General features: G+C 39.8%; 1 protein-coding gene across 8 annotated transcripts in view; it reads left to right on the forward strand.

Annotated features, from left to right (window-relative positions):
• UBAP2 (ubiquitin associated protein 2) overlaps positions 1 to 15,026 on the forward strand; it is a 146,055-nt gene that overhangs the window by 418 nt on the left and 130,611 nt on the right. Inside the window, exon 1 of one of the 8 annotated variants that reach the window (XM_037009820.2) lies at positions 113 to 256. The exons of 2 other annotated variants lie outside the window; for them this stretch is intronic. The gene's annotated coding sequence lies outside the window, so the exon portion shown is untranslated. Of the gene's footprint in view, positions 1 to 112; positions 290 to 12,364; positions 12,515 to 15,026 lie in introns of those variants that run through there. 5 more of the 8 variants (XM_037009825.2, XM_037009832.2, XM_037009822.2 and 2 more) reach the window with 5 other exon arrangements.

Raw genomic sequence — 15,026 nt, forward strand, 5'->3', positions numbered from 1 at the left:
ATTATTGAGGGCCTGGGCTCTGTGGGCCTCGCACGTAGGCGTGGGGGTTAGCTAGAGGAAGGGACGCGCTCTGTGGGCGGGCAGAAGAGCTGCGCACGAGCTACGTGTGGTGGCCCCTCCTTAGTCCGTGACGCGGAGATCACGTGACGGGCATAATCGCCTCTGCTGCCGCCGCCGCCGCTTTGTAAGAGGCACATTGGCAGGTAACGACCGGCGGTGGCAGCGGTGGGTCCCGAGTCCAGCGAGAACAGCAGCGGTAATTGGTACCTTCTGTCCTTTCCCGTTCCAGGTCTCTGAGCGCTGTAGCGTGTGCTTTCTAGTTCTGGTTTCAGCTTTTTCCTCTGTCCCCTTCGTAGTGCCCCAGCGTCTACCCGTGCGGTGCGGGCCGAGCTTCCCTCGCCAGTTTCATACGTCCGCAGTATGCTCAGGCCCAGGCGCCCTCTTTCCTCTCTCCCGTGGGTTGCCCTGTGCTGTTTCCTGCCTTCCCAGGTCCTAGTCGGCCCTGCCCCACCCAACCCCCCGGGGGCGCTTTCCCCTCCCCCCTTCGGGTTTCTGCCTGGGAGGGTGTGGTTTTCTCCCACACCTCTGTCCCTTTCCTGCCAGTCCGCTGGAGCTGCCTCTCCACGTTGAAGCTCCCCATCCTGACCACCTTTCCGTTTCCACGCCTGTCTAGTCCCGGGACTGCATATCTCAGGACCCAACTTCTGCGCTCTCTAGTCTTTCCCAGCTCACCCGGAGGCATAGTTAAATTCTGCTTCTCCTTTTCGTTTGGAAGGCTTTGGTGTCAGACTCTTGGGACCCAGTTTTTTCCCCCAGTTCCTGTAGTTTGGTTGTGTCATAGTTCTTTACTTTAGGTTTGAGAGCGTTTTGTAAACTAAACCTGTGTTATAATACATATTCGAAATGTTATTCCTTAATTAGTATATTACATCTCAGTTTTTTTCCTTCTAAATCACTTTTCCCACTTCGCTTTCCCACCTTTTGCCCTGGGTTTTCAGTTGAATTAGTTGCCCAGGCCTCTCAAGTGTTACCAGTCTGGTCTCTTATCCTTGTTCTCTGTAGTTGATCCCATCATCATTCTAGTTATTTCCTGTTTGACATGATCCTGTGGTGGTTATATCCGAGCTATATGGTCTGCCAGTATTTAGGCTTATTGTCTGTCTGCATTCAGCAACTGTGTGTCTTTAACAGTTAAGTTTTTAAAGGTCTACATAAGGTATCCAAAGGTCATCTTTTATTTGAAGGGCATGCAAGTTTTTGGGTAAACCTAGTTCTTTTATTTTCTCTTCCCTTATGATAGCATTTTTTAACCAAGAGGTATGTTAATAGTGTATTTCTCACTTTTTGCCATGAATTGCACATTCTAATTTTAGTGTCAGTTTGTCTAATAAAGGTGGAAGGAAAATGAACATAATACCTAAACTCTCCTGTAACCTAGGCATTGGGTGCTTGGATTAGGGTAGTGCCTGTCTGTCTCAGGAAAGGGAATGAATGTCACCCTTAGGAGACGGTAGGTTCTTCCAGTACACCAACATCTCTTAAGTGCCTGCAGGCCCCCTTGGCTAGGGCTGTTCTCCTTGCCAAGGCTCTTCTTAGCATCAGGCAGAAATGATTCGTTTTCTCGCCACTCTTCTGCTTGTCTCCAGTATGTTCCTTCTGAGTGGCAATTTCACATGTGTGATGAGATTTTTCCCTCACCCCTCTCCTGCTTTTTTCCCACAGCTGTGATTTCCTTGTTTGATTCTCTGTTGCTTCTGACCCATAATAATTAGGAGAAGGGAGGTTTTTGTTAGGATTGAAATGTGTCTGGCAGTGGTGGCAAGGGAACGAAGACCCGGCAAAGGTCTGTGGAAATTGCTTCTCTTGCCTGTTTTCTGCTGTTCTGATTTCCTTTGGCCTCTCTCTTTAAATGTGGGCTGGACCTGCAGTAGTCACATGGAAGTTCCTTTAGAACCAGGCTGGAAGAACTACAATATCTCAGCTTCCCTTTCCTGGTACCTTGTGCAGCCTGTGCAGTGCTTATTATGAGAGTCTCTTGCTGTTAATCTGAGTGATTTAGTGTTTGGGGAGAAATGGTAGGAGAACTTTTTTATACTTTCATACTTTTTCTTTGATGGGAACTGGTTGCTCTCTACTCCTTTCAGCGTAAACTACATGTAGAAAGTATAAACCAGTCTTGAAAGTTTCTACTGGTCTGAAGTGAAGCTCTTACTTTGAAAGTGTTCACCTTGAACTGTTGGTTCCCCAGTCCTTTTTTTTTTAATGACCTTGAGATTTTGTTGTTATAGCACTTTTGATGTAAGTGAATTACAAAGGATTAATGCCTGCTCAAAAGGAGTCTGCATGAATTCACAGATGAAGTCCCTCTGCTCTTAAATCTTTATTAATTCTTGAGAGGAAACCTGTAGGTTAGCAAATATCAATTAGCCTGCTTAATGTGAGTAAATGCAGTGTCCTTTAAAAGCTGAATGTTATGGCAACAGTGGTGTTGACTGGTGAGCTGGTGGATGTCTGATTTTTAGGAACAATGCCTCTCCCCCTGGCGCCCCCCCTGCCCCCGACCAAACAGCAGATACAACTTGAAGGAAGGTAAAGGGAGGGCAGACTTGTAAGAGAGTTTCACCTTGTAACATGTAATAGATTTTGAAATAATTTTGACCTAACCATAAATAAATACTTAGGAATGCAATTCTTGTTTTCTTCAAGTCCAAGAACCAAATTAATTGGCTTAGTTTGACAATTACAATGCAAACTCCCTATGCTGATACTTGTTACTCATTTTTTTTTTTTTAAGTTTTCTTGGCAGTATGTCTGGAAGATGCTTCATGTCCTGCTTTTTTTTATTTTTATTTTTTTATTTTGGTATCATTAATCTACAATTACATGAGGAACATTATGTTATATTTTTTTAAGAAAATAAACTATTTTAGCTTTTGGAATTTCTTGGCATAGGATTTGAAGACCAGGTTTTTAAATTTCTGGCCGACATAGCATGTGTACTAGAGTGAATCTCGATTTTTAGGTTAACTCATTTTCATACTGGAGTTATGAGCTCAGTTGAATTGGAACCCAGTTAACTTTGAATTAATTTATGAACTGGGGCTTGGATTAAAGAATAGCTTTATTTAAGACCAGGCTGTATTCTTTCAAAAGTTCTTAGGAATGTGTTGCTTGTCTGTCTTCATTTAGGACTCTAAAAGTAATAGAACATATTTGGGTCTAAAACTTGTTTCCTTATGAGAACATTTTCAAAGATTTACAGAAGAGAGAATTTCATTTGGATTTAAGACCTGTTGCTGTAACTCTGTTTCTTGATACTGGCAGTGATGATGTTAACCTGTTTTTAAGATGTTACATAGGAATTTTCTCATTTATCCTTGTACTGAACATATACATTCCAATAATAATACATTACTACTTACATATTTTTTTCACATGTAGTCTCATTCTCTGTCAAGTAGATAATCTACTTATGAAGACTTTTTGAAGCCCAGATTACTTGTTAATGCTGTCTTTCTCCCTCTCTGTCTTCTTTAATTCTCTCTACATCCTCCATCTTTTTCTCTTATTTCTGTCTTATTTTCTCACCATTCTCTTTTTCTGCCTCCTTCTGTCCCTTCACTCCCCATACAAAAACACTCTGAACACTCACTCAGGCTCAACTGAGAAAGTTAAAGGCCTTTTGACTGTACTTGCCACCCTATCATGCTGCTTTCCAAGCAGACGGATGGGCTTGGGCAAGGTGTGTAGTATGCTACCTCTATTGTGTGTCTACCTGGCTGGAATGTGTGCTCTTTGAAGTATGGGAACTTCACATTTGATAACAGTGTTTGGCATTGTCAAATCATTATAACAGAGAAAAAGTGGGCTTCAAAAAAATAAAAGTTTAACTGAAACACGGTTTTGGAAAAAATGACTGGCTTTCGGATTGATTGACAAGCCTAACTTTAAATTGTTTTCTAGACCAAACCCACTCCCCCTTTTTTTCTCAAATTCAATTACAGATTTCCATTTTATGGAAAGGTTTTGGGGGCAGGCTGGTCGGCACTATCTTTCTTTTTGATTCCTTAAAACAAGGAAAACTGTGATTCCTCTCACAGTTCTGAAAGCCAGACGTTTAAAATCAAGGTATCAGTAGAACAGCACTTCTTTGGGAGGCTCAATCCTTGCCTCTTCTATGTTAGGTGGCTGAGAGAAACCTTTGGCCGGCACTATTTTAGCTAAGAAAATACATTTTAGAAAATTTGAAAGAATAGAATGAAAATGTCATTATGGTATAACATTTTAGTATTAATCATTATTCTTTTATATAAAGTATATACTTTTAAAAAAGTGGGATCGTATTTTGCATACTTTACCATTTTTGTTGAAAAATACGCACTAGCCAAAGAAGGTATAAAGGATGAGGTATAAAAACACATGTAGAATTTTCAAAAAGAAGAAGAAAATGACCAAGAACTAAAACATAAAGCCCCTGTGTATCTCGCATAGCATTCGTTTCTCCCGTTCCCAGAAGTGACCATTAACCCTACATTTTGGGTTTGCTGTTTCTTAGAGTAATTTTTATTCCATACTTACATATCCACAAACGGAACGTAGTTTAATACTGTCCATTTTCAATCTTGATCTAAATTGTATGAGTCTTCTGATACTTGTTTCACTCTTGTATGTTTTTGATTCATCCACGCTGATTCTTAGTGCTGTCAGTCATATCTAGTAGGATTGGTATTCTATTGTAAGGATATATGCCATAACTTACTCTGTTGTGATGGATGTTTGCCTCATTTCCAGTTTTTTTTGTCATTACAGATTAAACTTGTGGTCTTGTGATCTCTTACGTTTCTTCCTTCCCCCTAAAACAGATGATGACTATTTATAATGAAGTGGAATTTTGGGGTTGTGTGTGCGGTATATATAACTTTGCTAGGTAATTCCAAACTGTTTTCTACAGTGTTGTACAGGCATTCTTTTAGGCATCTCATCTGAACTACAGAACACAGGAAATTGAGTGACTGTTTTCTAAATTCTCTTGAGGATGTTATTATTAATACTCTGGAAGCCTAGGGAAGAAGTTTAGTTCACATATACAGTGGATATCTTAGACATGGGAACTTTTCTTAAGATTAAATGGGTAAGAGTTTCACATCCTCGGACAACTTTTGGTATTGCTCTAATTTTATTTATTTATTAAAAATTAAAAAAAAAACTTTGGTATCATTAATCTACAATTACATGAAGAATATTATGTTTACTAGGCTCCCCCGTTCACCAAGTCTCCCCCACATACCCCTTCACAGTCACTGTCCATCAGCGTAGTAAGATGCTGTAAAATCACTACTTTTCTTCTCTGTGTTGCACAGCCCTCCCCGTGCCCCCCACGTACTATACATGCTAATCGTAATGCTCCCTTTCGTTTTTCCCGCCCTTGTCCCTCCCTTCCCACCCATCCTCCCCAGTCCCTTTCCCTTTGTTAACTATTAGTCCACTCTTGGGTTCTGTGATTCTGCTGCTGTTTTGTTCCTTCAGTTTTCCTTTGTTCTTATACTCCACATATGAGTGAAATCATTTGGTACTTGTCTCTCTCCGCCTGGCCTATTTCACTGAGCGTAATACCCTCTAGCTCCATCCACATGTTGCAAATGGTAGGATCTGTTTTTTTCTTGTGGCTGAGTAATATTCCATTGTGTATATGTACCACATCTTCTTTATCCATTCATCTACTGATGGACATTTAGGTTGCTTCCATATCTTGGCTATTGTAAATAGTGCAGCGACAAACAGAGGGGTGCATCTGTCTTTTTCAAACTGGAGTGCTGCATTCTTAGCGTAAATTCCTAGAAGTGGAATTCCTGGGTCAAATGGTATTTCTATTTAGAGCTTTTTGAGGAACCTCCATATTGCTTTCCATAATGGTTGAACTAATTTACATTCCCATCAGCAGTGTAGGAGGGTTCTGCTTTCTGCACAACCTCAACAACATTTGTTGTTGTTTGTCTTTTGGATGGTGGTGATCCTTACTGGTGTGAGATGATATCTCATTGTGATTTTAATTTGCATTTTTCTGATGACTAGCGGATGTGGAAGATCTTTTCATGTGTCTGTTGGCCATCTGAATTTCTTCTTTGAGAACTGTCTGTTCAGCTCCTCTGCCCATTTTTTAATTGGATTCTTTGCTTTTTGTTTGTTGAGGTATGTGAGCTCTTTATAGATTTTGGATGACAACCCTTATTGGATTTGTCATTTATGAATATATTGTCCCATACTGTAGGATACCTTTTTGTTCTATTGATGGTGTCCTTTGCTGGACAGAAGCTTTTCAGCTTGACATAGTCCCACTTGTTCATTTTTGCTTTTGTTTCCCTTGCCTGGGGAGATATGTTCATGAAGACGTCGCTCATGTTTACATCCAAGAGATTTTTGCCTATGTTTTTCTATAAGAGTTTTATGGTTTTATGACTTACATTCAAGTCTTTGGTCCATTTTGAATTTATTTTTGTGTATTATCGTATTAGACAATGGTCCAGTTTCATTCTCCTACATGTAGCTAGCTGTCCAGTTTTGCCAGCACCAACTGTTGAAGAGGCTGTCATTTCCCCATTGTATGTCCATGGCTCCTTTATCATATATTAACTGACCATATTTGTTTGGTTTAATGTCTGGAGTCTCTATTCTGTTCCACCGGTCTTGGGTCTGTTCTTGTGCCAGTACCAAATTGTCTTGAGTACTGTGGCTTTGTAGTAGAGCTTGAAGTTGGGGAGGGAGATCCCTCCCACTTTATTCTTCCTTCTCAGGATTGCTTTGGCTATTTGGGGTCTTTGGTTGTTCCATATGAATTTTAGAACTATTTCTTCAAGTTCGTTGAAGAATTCTATTGGTAATTTGATAGGGATTGCATTAAATCTGTAGATTGTTTTGGGCAGGATGGCCATTTTGACGATTTTAAATCTTCCGAGCCAAGAGCATGGGATTAGTTCCCATTTGTTAGTGTCCTCTTTAATTTCTCTTAAGAGTGTCCTGTAGTTTTCAGGGTATATAGATCTTTCACTTCCTTGGTTAGGTTTATCCCTAGGTATTTTATTCTTTTTGATGCTATTGTGAGTGGAATTGTTTTCCAGTGTATAGGAAAGCCACAGATTTGTGTGTGTTAATTTTGTATCTTGGAACTCTGCTGAATTCCGATATTCTAGTAGTTTTGGAGTGGAGTCTTTAGGGTTTTTTATGTGCAATATCATGTCATCTGCAACTAGTGACAGTTGACTTCTTTACCAGTCTGGATTCCTTGTATTTCTTTGTTTGTCTGATTGCCGTGGTTAGGACCTCCAGTACTATGTTGAATAACAGTGGGGAGAGTGGGCATCCCTGTCTTGTTCCTGATCTCAGAGGAAAAGCTTTCAGCTTTTCGCTGTTCAGTATGATGTTAGCTGTGGGTTTATCATATATGGCCTTTATTATGTTGAGGTACTTGCCCTCTGTGCCCATTTTGTTGAGAGTTTTTATCATGAATAGATGTTAAATTTTGTCAAATGCTTTTTCAGCATCTACAGAGATGATCATGTAGTTTTTGTCCTTTTTGTTGATGTGGTGGATGATGTTGATGAATTTTCGAATGTTGTACCATCCTTGCATCCCTGGGATGAATCCCACTTGGTCATGGTATATGATCCTTTTGATGTATTTTTGAATTTGGTTTGCTAATATTTTGTTGAGTATTTTTGCATCCATGTTCATCAGGGATATTGGTCTGTAGTTTTCTTTTTTGGTGGGGTCTTTGCCTGGTTTTGGTATTAGGGTGATGTTGGCTTCGTAAAATGAGTTTGGGAGTATTCCCTCCTCTTCTATTTTTTGGAAAACTTTAAGGAGAATGGGTACTATGTCTTCTCTGTATGTCTAATAAATTCCAAGGTAAGTCCATCTGGCCCCGGGGGTTTTGTTCTTGGGTAGTTTTTTGATTGCCGCTTCAATTTCGTTGCTGGTAATCGGTCTGTTTAGATTTTCTGTTTCTTCCTTGGTCAATCTTGGAATGTTGTATTTTTTTAGAAAGTTGCCATTTCTTCTACATCATCCATTTTGTTAGCATACAATTTTTCATAGTATTCTCTCATAATTCTTTGTATTTCTGTAGGGTGTGTCGTGATTTTTCCTTTCTCATTTCTGATTCTGTTGATGTGTGCAGATTCTCTTTTTCTCTTAATAAGTCTGGCTAGAGGTTTATCTATTTTGTTTATTTTCTCGAAGAACCAGCTCTTGGTTTCATTGATTTTTTTCTATTGTTTTATTCTCAATTTTATTTATTTCTTCTCTGATCTTTATGTCCCTAGTTCTGCTGACATTAGGCCTCATTTGTTCTTTTTCCAATTTCGATAATTGTGACGTTAGACTATTCATTTGGGATTGTTCTTTCTTCTTTAAATATGCCTGGATTGCTATGTACTTTCCTCTTAAGACTGCTTTTGCTGTGTCCCACAGAAGTTGGGGCTTTGTGTTGTTCTTGTCATTTGTTTCCATGTATTGCTTGATCTCTATTTTAATTTGGTTGTTGATCCATTGATTATTTAGGAGCATGTTGTTAAGCCTCCATGTGTTTGTGAACCTTTTTGTTTTCTTTGTACAATTTATTTCTAGTTTTATACCTTTGTGATCTGAAAAATTGGTTGGTAGGATTTCAATCTTTTTGAATTATTGAGGCTCTTTTTATGGCCTAGTATGTGGTCTATTCTGGAGAATGTTCCATGTGCAATTGAGAAGAATGTGTATCCTGTTGCTTTTGGATGTAGAGTTCTCTAGATGTCTATTAGTACCATCTATCTGTTCTAGTGTGTTGTTCAGTGCCTCTGTGTCCTTACTTATTTTCTGTCTGGTGGATCTATCCTTTAGTGTGAGTGGTGTGTTGAAGTCTCCTAAAATGAGTGCATTGCATTCTATTTCTTCCTTTAGTTCTGTTAGTATTTGTTTCACATATGCTGGTGCTCCTGTGTTGGGTGTATATATATTTATAATGGTTATATCCTTGTGTTGGACTGAGCCCTTTATCATGATGTAATATCCTTTATCTCTTGTTACTTTCTTTGTTTTGAAGACTATTTTGTCTGATGCTAGTACTGCAACACCTGGGTTTTCCTCCCTGTTGTTTGCATGGAATATCTTTTTCCATCCCTTGAATTTTAGTCTGTGCATGTCTTTGGGTTTGAGGTGGGTCTCTTGTAAGCAGCATACAGATGGGTCTTGCTTTTTTATCCATTGTATTACTCTGTGTCTTTTGATTGGTGCATTCAGTCCATTTACATTTAGGGTGATTATTGAAAGATACGTACTTACTGCCATTGCATGCTTTACATTCATGGTTACCAAAGGTTCAAGGTTAGCTTTTTTAGTATCTTACTGTCTAACTTAACTCGCTTATTGAGCTATTATAGACACTGTCTGGTGGTTCTTTATTTCTCTCCCTTCTTATTCCTCCTCCTACATTCTTTATATGTTGGGTGTTTAATTCTGTGCTCTTTTGTGTTTCCTTTGACTGCTTTTGTGGGTTGTTGATTTTATTTTTTGCCTTTAGTTAGTATTTGCTTGGTCTACTTTCTTTGTAGTGATTTTATTTTCTCTGGTGACATCTGTTTAGCCTTAGGAGTGCTCCCATCTAGAGCAGTCCCTCTAAAATACCCTGTAGAGGTGGTTTGTGGGAGGCAAATTCCCTCAACTTTTGCTTGTCTGGGAATTGTTTAATCCCTCCTTCATATTTAAATGATAATCACGCTGGATACAGTATTTTTGGTTCAGGGCTCTTCTGTTTCACTGCATTAAATATATCATGCCATTCTCTTGTGGCCTGTAAGGTTTCTTTTGAGAAGTGTGATGATAGCCTGATGGGTTTTCCTTTGTAGGTGACCTTTTTCCTCTTTCTAGCTGCCTTTAAAACTCTGTCCTTGTCCTTGATCTTTGCCATTTTAATTATTATGTGTCTTGGTGTTGTCCTCCTTGGGTCCCTTCTTTTGGGAGTTCTGTGTACTTCTGTACTCTGATCGATTATTTCCTCCCCCAGTTTGGGGAAATTTTCAGCAATCATTTCTTCAGATACACTTTCTATCCCTTTTTCTGTCTCTTCTTCTGGTACCCCTATAATGCAGTTATTGTTCCTTTTCGACTGGTCTCACTGTTCTCTTAATGTTCTTTCATTTCTGGAGATCCTTTTATCTCTCTCTGTGTCAGCTTCTCTGCGTTCCTTTTCTCTGATTTCTGTTGCATTAACGGCCTCTTGCACCTCATCTAGTCTGCTCTTAAGTCCTTCAGGAGATTGTTTTATTTCTGTAGTCTCCCTCCCTAGTTAGTCTGTTAGCTCTTGCAGTTTTCTCTTCAGCTCCATCAGCATGGTTATGACCTTTATTTTGAAATCTTTTTCAGGAAGATTGTTTAGGTCTGTCTCCCCAAGCTCCTTCTCAGGGTTTGTCTCTGTTAGTCTGGTCTGGATCAAATTCTTCTGCCTTTTTATAGCGATAAAGGTAGTTGTGGGGAGTTGGTGTGTGTTTCAGCTGGGAGAACGTCCCTTCTTGCTAGTTTGTGGCATTCCTCTTCTGTGAGAAAGGTGACCGCTAGTGGCTTTTGCTGGTAGCTGCGTGGAGATGGGGCCTCTAAGTCTGGCCCAGGCAGCTTATGTGGGTATGGTGGGCCTCAGGTTGCTACTCCGCTATGGTGGAGCTGTGCTGTTGGGGGAACAGGCGGGAGGCTGTTTATCGCCTTGAGGGGCCTCAGCACTGCGTTGCCACCCAGGGGTTAGGGCGCCTGGAGTTTCCCGGGATTTCCAGCTGCTGGGCTTAGTGAGCAGGAACGCTTCAGTCCACCTGTGAGGCTACTGTCCCTTTAAGACTTTCAAAGAGCACTCACTTTTCTGTTGTCCCAGGGGTGCCTGCTGCGTGGCCCACTCGCAGATTTTTCTGTCCCGTTTCCCTAGTATCCAGCACACCATGCAGTGTGTGTCTGCGTTCCCGGTGCAGATGGCTAAGGCTGGGTATTTAGCAGTCCTGAGCTCACTTGCTCTCCCCGCTCCAACTCCTCTTCTCCCTCTGAGGAGTTGGTGTAGAGGTGGCACTCGGGTCCCGCCGGGCTGCGGCTTGTATCTTACCCCATTTATGAGGTGCTGGGTTTTTGCATGTGTAGATGTAGCCTGGCTGTTGTCCTCTATCTTCTGGTCTCTCTTTTAGGAATAGTTGTATTTGTTGTACTTTTGAAAACATATATGGTTTTGGGAGGAGATTTCCGCTGCTCTGCTCACGCCACCATCTTGGCACCTCCTGTCTCCTAGCCTTTTTTTTTTTATATTAATCTGGATGTAGAGAATAGTTGAGCAGGTGTTTATATACATACTTGTTTTCTCGAGAAGGATAGGGAATATGTTCTCAAAAGTAGTGGTAGAAGATTTCCTTATTAAGGAATTTTGTTTTTGGTATTTGAATGAAAACTGAGCCTAGGTATAAGTGACAGGTGTGTTAATATTTAAGTGGATTGCATGACTGTTTTAATACATTCTTCAGGTAACAGACACTTTAAAAAGTTTCTTTTGGCGTGAGTGAAACAGTAATTCCATTAAATAAAACAAATATGCTTAAATAAAAAACCTCAAAACTTTATATCCTGGATCCATGAGGAAAGTTGAAGAATGTGAACAAAAACCTGTGGGTCTGAAGTACTTAAATATATCAGTATTTATATTTTTGGCCTATCGTAATAGCTGGAAATGATACAGCTGTCTTGGAGTAGTTTAATAATGGATATACTGAGCCTTTATAAAAATAGTTGTGAAATATTTGTGTATTTGTAACAGGTGAGTGCCAAATGTTTATGTAAATGGTTCATGCAGAGTTGTCTTTAATGAGAACTGAAGATATGTAAAGTTGTGTCTATTGTGAAAGTATAGTATTTAATCAATTTTAGTGGTAATTCACACTTTCTACTATATGACAGTGGTTAGCAGAGATACCACTTTATCCGAAAACCAAAACAATAAATTAATGTGGGATAATGGGGTAAAAGTTCAAGTGATTATGAGTTGAATGAGTAACATTTTGAGTGTTTATATTGGATTTTCCTAAAGTTCTTTTCACACCTTGAAGTTTGGAGATTTTCCTGTGTTGAGTATTGTTAAGCTTTTCTGTGCTTGAAAATAAGAACCAAGTGTTAAACTGATATAGTTTAGAGAATGTTTTGGCTTAGAGTATCAATAAGCAAAGATTATTAGTTTTTGGGACTGGTTGCAGTCAATATGACTTGACTGAAAGGAAGATTTGACTTACTGAACTTGTGTCCCCAACAATGGTGAGGTAGATTTGTCTACAGTTTGACACCTCTTCCCCTTTCTGACAGGGTCTTGGAAAGAGGGAAGCAATTAAGCCAAAGGGAGAGCAATTTAGCCAGAAGGAGGAAGCAACTTCCCTGCTGTTCCCACTTGGGACGGAGCAACTGGTGGGAAGTTAATCATGATCTGATGGATGCAGAGCTGGAGAGCGGGGGAAGGATAGGAGTGAAGGTATGACACAAAAAATGATAAAAATATGTCTCCATCTTTATCACAGACTAGGATATTCTTGACATTAAATATGTTCTAATGATTCTTAGACTTGTTTTTCCTAAGAGAGAATAGGTGGGGCTTAATACAGCTGAACATGTTGGGGAAGAGCCATGTTCAGCTAGAGCCAGGGATAGGAGAATTTGTAATGGGAACATTCAGTTGGCAGTTTATTACCAATTTTTGTTAAAACTCAGGAAATAGTCCCTGCTTTTCCTTTTCTTTCCTTTTTCTTGGCACCTGATAAAATGGCATGCTAACATCAGCAGATGTTTCAGGTGGGTATGGTGGTCCCTTAATTATTCAAGATAGCATAGAAGTCATTCTGCAACCTATTGAAAATCAAGAATGGTTTCAGTGTTTAATCTGCATAAGGCTTGGGGTTGAAAGGCCCCCCCTAAAAAAAAAGAGTCTGTGATTATAAGCAATGCAGATGATTTTTAAATAAATGACAATTACTTAAAAATCAATGCAAAAGATTGCATTGTCCTTGGGTTCAGAAATTATTTTAGGAACATGGCCATATCATGCTGCCCAGAAGTCATGCAGACACATATGGTCTCTTGAGAAAGAGTACAAGAAAGATGATAATAAGATGAATTGATTTGGGAAAGCAAGTTCCTAGGTATGTCCTGGAGTTAGAATAGATTCAAATTAATTTCCCACACCCCCCTCATGTGGCTATAAGTGATGTAGATTCAGAAAAGGTTAGATTTTGTTCCATTGTATTTGCCAGGGGAGAGAAGTATGTATTGCATTTTAGAAGGCATTTATATCAAAAAGGACTGGAACCAAAAACATTTGACCCCTGGAAGATTTTCTTTCATATTGCCTTAATACCTGATTTCTCAGCTGAACAGGATTATTGAGGTGCTATTATGCTATCTTACTTTATTATTATTTATTTTTATTAAGGTATCATTGATATATACTCTTGTAAAGGTTTCACAAGAAAAACAATGTGGTTACTACATTCACCCTTACTATCTAATCCCCCCTATACCCCATTGCAGTCACTGTCCATCAGTCTAGTAAGATGCCACAGAGTCCCTACCTGTCTTCTCTGTGCTACACTGTCCTCCCGTGATCCCCACACACCATGTGCACTAATCATGATACCCCACAAATCCCCTTCTCCCTCCCCACCCCCTGCCCTCCCCACCCTGCCTTTCCCTTTGGTAATTGCTAGTCCCTTCTTGGAGTCTGTGAGTCTGATGTTTTGTTCCTTCAGTTTTGCTTTGTTGTTATACTCCACAAATGAGGGAAATCATTTTGTCTTTGCCTGCCTTATTTTACTCAGCATAATACCCTCTAGCTCCATCCATGTTGTTGTAAATGGTAGGATTTGTTTTCTTCTATGGCTGAATAGTATTCCATTGTGTATATGTACCACATCTTCTTTATGCATTCATCTACTGTGGACACTTAGGTTGCTTTCATATCTTGGCTATTCTAAATAGTGCTGCAATACACATAGGGGTACGTATGTCTTTTTGAATCTGAGAACTTGTTTTTTTTGGGTAAATTCCTAGAAGTGGAGTTCCTGGGTCAAAGGGTATTTCTGTTTTAGTTTTTTGAGGAACCTCCATATTGCTTTCCACATGGTTGAAATAATTTACATTCCCACCAGCAGTGTAGGAGGGTTCCCCTTTATCCACATCCTCACCAGCATTTGTTGTTCCTAGTATTTTCAGTGTTGGCCATCCTAACTGGTGTAGGTGATATCTCATTGTGGGTTTAATTTGCATTTCCCTGATAATTAGCAATGTGGAGCATCTTTTCATGAACCTGTTGGCCATCTGAATTTCTTCTTTGAAGAAGTGTCTGTTCATATCCACCACCCATTTTTTTTTGAGGGGGAGCATTGAAATGGTTTATTTTTCCCTGCCGAATCACTGCATCTCCTTTGTTCCTCTCTTTTCTTAGCCCCTACTAAAATCAAAAGTGGTAACTTCAGATTCCTTGATTTTTATAGTCTTGCTATACATGCGGAGAAACCCACAGCAGATTGGGGGTGCAAAGAAAGAGCTGTTTCTCTGCCAAATAAATGGTAGGCTTAATATTGCCATATTACTATTGTTTCCTTTTAGTCTCCACTTGGTCTTTCTCATCTGTATTTGCACACTACTCCAATTCAGCTCCGAATCAATTTCTGCTTTAAAATGTGAGGGAAGGAGATAGCTCAGGGAATGATGGTAACTGTTAGGGGGCTTATTGAAGGTTGTGTCTCTGGAGGCAGCCTTGCATTGCTAGTTTGGAGCAGTTAACCCAGAGTACCACTGCAGACAGGTAACAGGAGTGACTTTCCTCATTCATATGCATTTTATTTGATTTAAATCAAATTTCAGAAGGCACAAAGGAAGGAGTATAGATTTGCAGTCAGCAACTACAGCTTCAACTTGACTTCCTGGCAGAAAGGTATATTACTGTCTTTCATTCCCTAATCCCAGTAGTCACGAAAGGCTGTGTTTCC

This window comes from Manis javanica, chromosome 2 (genome assembly GCF_040802235.1).
Source record: "Manis javanica isolate MJ-LG chromosome 2, MJ_LKY, whole genome shotgun sequence".
NCBI lineage: Eukaryota > Metazoa > Chordata > Mammalia > Pholidota > Manidae > Manis > Manis javanica.